The 5,706-nt window shown below is 34.7% G+C and overlaps 1 long non-coding RNA gene across 1 annotated transcript; it reads left to right on the top strand.

Moving 5' to 3' along the window:
- The first annotated feature begins 532 nt into the window (after positions 1-532).
- LOC112062964 (uncharacterized) lies at positions 533-3,185 on the top strand. The gene is made up of 3 exons (XR_002890901.3): positions 533-625; positions 2,737-2,893; positions 3,065-3,185. It is a non-coding gene; the product is annotated as an uncharacterized lncRNA (long non-coding RNA).
- Positions 3,186-5,706: the final 2,521 nt, after the last annotated feature.

Raw genomic sequence — 5,706 nt, 5'->3', positions numbered from 1 at the left:
TTAAGAAGTGGCAGCAATTACAAACAAGTATTTTGAGGGACTTCGTTATAAAAGCTGAGAAATGAGACAGGAGCTGGAGAGGAGTCCTAACGGTGGAGATAGGTTTGTTATACAAAGCTCATTCTCTGTGTTATGTGTGTGAGAACAGATGCAAGTAAGTTTGTGGGTTCTCTTTTGAAAGCTAGTTAATTTTTCAGTTAATCACAGAATGTGATTGCCCTGATTCTATCGGAGGTCAGGTTGGTGTGACAACTCACTATTTTCTTATTATCTTTAGTTGTTTACCTAGTATTTTATCATCTTAACCATTTTTAAATGTACAGCTCAGTAGTATTAAACATATTCACATTGTTGTGAAACAGATCTCCAGAACTTTTTCATCTTGCAAAACGGAAACTGTATCTGTTAAACAGCTCCCCTTTGCAACCTCCCCCCAGCCCCTGGTAACCACATATTTCTACTTTGTTTCTATGAATGTAACTACTTTACCTCATGTAAGTGGAATCATAAAATATTTGTCTTTTTGTGACAGGCTTATTTCACTAAGCATAATATCCTGAAGGTTCATCCATTATGTAGCACGTGATGGGATTTCTCTCCTTTTTAAGGCTGAATAATATCATACGTAGGTACCACATTTTATCCTCTACAATTTTTCATAGACACTATGTGTACTTAATTGAGTTATCAGTTTCTTATTTCTTGGTTTAATTTTATTTCAAAATAGTTCTTGTAAATAATTTTTATAAAGCCATTTTGTTTTCTTTCTTCCTTTTGCTTTGGGTTGATTTATGTATTCTTCCTATTCTTTGCTTCAGACTTCTGGCAGCAAATGAGGACATTGATCCAAAACATTCATAGTTAACAATGACTTTCATTGCTTAAACCCTGACATTCAAAATGAGGTGACTGACTTAGAAAATGGAATATATTTAGAACTACTATTCCAAAAAAAAAGTCTCATTATAAGTTGCATTTTTATATTAAGACTTTTCTTAATTTGTCAACTGACCCAAGCAGTATTTTGATGATGTATATGTAACAAATTTTGTTGAAAGACAAATATTGAACTGTTCATTTTACAAGAGCTAGCAGGCAATGAATTTAGCAAAGATGGTTTGTTCTCATTTCTTGATGGGGTGTTTTGTTTTTGTTTTCTTTGGGGTTTTGGTAAATTATTTATGCATAATCCTTCTGTTAATATCTGTGCAGTGTTTGGTAATACTAATACAATTCATTTTGAAAATCATAAGTGAATTTGCTCATGGTTTATGTTCACAGATATGTTAAATGCTTCCTAACCATTGTTCTTGGAAATGGTAGTTGTTAAATGAGAGGATTCTAGTAGGTTGTATGGAGACATGAGGTACTCTGTAAAGAACAATATTTAAAGTTAAGCTATGTGATTGATTATGCATGGTGTTTTGCAAGAGCTTTGTCAGTATTATATATTTTAAGAATTGAAAAACACCCTGTTTTCTAGCCACCTGCAAAACTTGATGTCAGTTTGCCCCAAAGTTGCAAAAATGCCAACTATTAGTCCTTGTTGCATGTGAACACACGTTTCACAGTAGAGTAGCATGGGTTTAGGTACTGCTTTTGAGACTTACCTCCTACCCTTTCCAAGCTCTTTGCCCTCTCTTTTAGTTTTCACAGCCATAGTGTACGTTTTGTATTTGCTTTTTTAAATCAACTGGAACATTGCATGGTTTTTAACATGGAAATATAGTCTTCAATTTTCAATAAGATTTAGATACGGTATGGTTTTTGATGGCCTTTTATTCCAGGAGGCGGTTTACTGTATTGTAAGTATTCATTGTTCCTTTTTACTTTTCTGGACACAGGTTATTCTGGTACTTTATAGTCATAGTTCCCCCAAGGTAAGAGTTGAGAACCTAGTTTACTGTGGCTATTTGAATAAGAAAAATGGATGTCTGAGAGTTTTGAGCAGTTAGCAGTCATATCTTCCACCTGAGCTTTTCCCACTCTAGGTCTTTCTACCAAAAGGAAGTCACCTACAAAAAGCAGAACAGTTAGCATCCCCTGTACTGAAAATTATCATGTGGAATGTAATCCCAAATTGAACAGTATGACAAATGCAGAATGGTGTGTGTGTGGAAATAAAGTTTTATATTTATGTGTTTGATAAGTTTAATGTTTTCTAATGGCTTCTCCCATTTTTCCCCCTAACTAAATGTAAAATTTTTGAGACAAGGAATATGGCTTATTTTCTTTCTATATACCCCAGAGTTTTGGACATTTGATAGATACTCAGGAATTGTGTAGTTGATTGGGGAAAGATTAATTTAGTCATTTTCTAGCAGTTTCTGATCCTGTAAAAAGATACTATTTACTTTTCTGAATATATATCTTACAGTACATATTTTTAAAATAAACTATATTAATAAATTAAACTAATTAATTTATTTTATAATAAACTAATTAATTAAACTATACTCACAATATTCATTGTGAGTACCACATTTAAGTATCTCTGCAGCATTTGTATTCAAGTTGTGTGAACATTATTTCCTTTTTATAGTATTTGGCATACGGCTACATTTAGACATATGAAACGCTTTAAAAGTTTTACTATTTTCAAGTAATGATTGAATTCTGTTGTGTTTGGTCAATGGACTTTAGTTTTTGCCTCCATCAGTGCAACATATGTATATATACACATGCTATTTGTGGTTTAAAATTTTGAAAGGTAATTTCTGTATTTTTATTTTTCAGAACATCTTAGCAGAACCATCAAAGTCTAATGGATGTATGGCTCACGATTCCTCATCTCCACATGTAATATATCCACCTGATAGGCCTTTCCTTAATAGTGATCTGCGACGTTCCCCAAATAAGCCTACATTTGCCTATCCAGAAAGCAACAGCAGAGGTAATAGAGCCTAACAAAATGGAAGTTTCTTTTGCGTGTTTACTCACTGCTTAAAAGCTCTTAATTGTGTCTTCCATGTATTGTAAAATTAGAGGGGGAGAGTATACTTCCCCCTTCCTGTTTTCAACCTCCTCACAATAGAATGCCTTTCTTTTGTTCCTTGATTATTAGGCATCATCCTCCACCTGATCATCAAGACTATGTTACTTTGAGTCATCTAGGACTGCTCTGTCACTTCCAGCATCACTCAGGAACCAAGACTTGTGTTTTGCTTCTGAAATATCCCCCAAACTTACAGGTTTTCTGTCTCTTCATTCTCATTGGTTTGGTTCAGGCTCTCGTCATCTATTGCATAGATAATTGTAATACACTTTTAACCAATTTCCCTGCCCTTGGTCTCCCTCTCATCCCCAGTTAACAGCATTGCTGCCATTTGCTGTTACTCATCGTCTCTCCCACTGTGAAGAAAAGCTTCAGCACCTCTCCATGGCTTAACTAATGAAGTCTTAGATTTTTTATAACTTAGGCTCTACCTGCTTTACCAGCTTCATCCCTAGCCACTCTTCCATTCTTCCTTCCCCACACATCCTTTGCTTTGGCTGCTTTGAAATATAGTTGTTCCTGAAACTTGCCATCTGTATTAGTTTTCTTGCCGCCTTAACAAATTACGACAAACTGAGCAGTCTTAAATAACCAAAATGTATTATTTGAGAGTTTCTGTAGGACTAGCAGGGTACTCTATTTAGGCTCCTGAAATCCCAGTGGTGACTGGACTGTGTTCCTTACTGGAGAGTCTAGGGAAGAACCCGTTGCTAGCTCATTCAGATTCTTGGCCAAATTCAGTTCCTTGTGGTTGTAGAACTGAGGTTCCATTGTCTTGCCCACCTTTAGTCAGCACCAGTCTTTGCTCCTAGAATCTGTCTGCATTCTCTGCTTTCCTTATGGTCCCCTGCAGGAATGGTGGGTCATGTCTCTCTCATGCTTCCAATTTCTCTGACTTCTCCCTCTGCTTCTTTCTAATTACAGCCAGAGAAAATTGTCAGCTTTTAAGGGTTCATGTATTTTAGTTAGATTGAGCCCAGTCAAATAATCAGATATAATTTCCCTATCTGTAAGGTCCATAGCTTTAATTACATCTCCCAAAGTCCCTTTTACCATATAACAGGTATTCAGGGATTCTAGGATTAGGACATAGGCATCTTTGAGTGTCTCTTTTGCCTACCACACCAGCCACGGTGAAAATTATACTCTTTTCTCTAAAGCCTGGATTGTATATTATTTCTTCATAGAAGTCTTCTTCTCTACCAGCTTCCTCAACACATACCTCTCTCTGCTGTCTTCACATGTCTCTTCTGAACTCTCTTGGCCCTTTGTCATACCTCATAGCCTTTACTTGTTTGTCTGGGGCGAGGGGTGGTGGTGTCTATGTCTATCCATCCTATACTGAAAGCAGGTATCATTGGATTGATACCAGAAACACTGTAGAAGTATAATGGATCATAATGATTATCTTGGGGCATTGCTACACAGTTCATAACACCATGTTCTGAAGGAATAAAAGAAGCTTATTTACTGTCTTCCACATTATTTTTTATCCTTTACGTTCTTCTTCCTCTCCTTTTTTCTGCCCTTTCTCTCATTTTCCTGAAAACCACTAATTACTCACAGGCACAATTTAGCTTTATTGCTAACACACTAGGTTAAAGACTTGCTAACCTTTGCTCTGTGAATAAATCTATAAGATGTTTCTAGTTAGTAAATTGAGTATCACCTATTGAAATTCTTAAAAGACACTTAAAAGAAATTCTTAAAGGCCTCAGGTTAAATTTATTTCAGCAAACACTTTTAATGCCCCATTACAGGCTAGGATTTACCTTGGTAACTATACTTAGATACTGTTACCTACCTAGTATTTTATTATACAGCCAGTACACAGTTTACAAACCAGTGTTATTCTGAGATTGATTTTTAAGATCTTTGCAATGCATTTCCCAATTGAAACAAAAGGGTTCCTAAACTAATTTACAAACAGCTGTTTAACCCATATGTGGCTAAAATATAACACTTGTTTTATCTAGAAAATCATTAATAAATATAGTTGCCACACTACTGATTAAACACAACTTTAAAAAAAATGAAAGGAATGAAATGCAGTAACATTTCAGACATAGCAAATATATTTCATTTCATCCTCTCCGGAAAACTGTATAAGGTAGGTATATTCAAAATTAACTGATGAAGAAACATCTCAAAGATGATTACTTTAACATATGCAGTATCGAAACCATTTTCTCTTCCCACTTTTTCCCTGATTTGTTCAGTGAACCCTCAAATATTTACTGAATGAATGAAGGCTCATTTTGAATAGATACTTGGCTATGGTAAACTTTTTCTTTTATACTTAGTAAATGTTTTTTTCTCACTAATACTTCAGGGGGAAAAACTTGTAATTTTTTAGTTTAGTTATGGTTTAACATTTTCATTGATAAATTACCATTTCACTTCACTATCTGGAAATCACTTTGAAAATATAATTTGATTAATGCCATGGAAAGAGATAAACTGTGCTTCTTGTAATTCTCATATTAATTTTGAACTTTAGTTAGAAAAGAAATGAGCAAGAAATTCGAAATTACTACTGACATCAAAAAATGTACTAATGTCTTTAGAGAGTCCTTTAAAAAAATGGTAACATCATTCCAAAGATTTTCAGTATAACCCATAGCTCATGTCACTTGTTCAGTACATTTCAAATGATAGTAATGTGAAGAATGGCTTGGATGTTTGAAGCAAGTTAAGTAGCTACAAGGTAG

The sequence above is a fragment of the Physeter macrocephalus genome, unplaced genomic scaffold (genome assembly GCF_002837175.3).
Source record: "Physeter macrocephalus isolate SW-GA unplaced genomic scaffold, ASM283717v5 random_2087, whole genome shotgun sequence".
Classification (NCBI taxonomy): domain Eukaryota; kingdom Metazoa; phylum Chordata; class Mammalia; order Artiodactyla; family Physeteridae; genus Physeter; species Physeter macrocephalus.
This window is presented reverse-complemented; position numbering and strand designations above follow the sequence as displayed.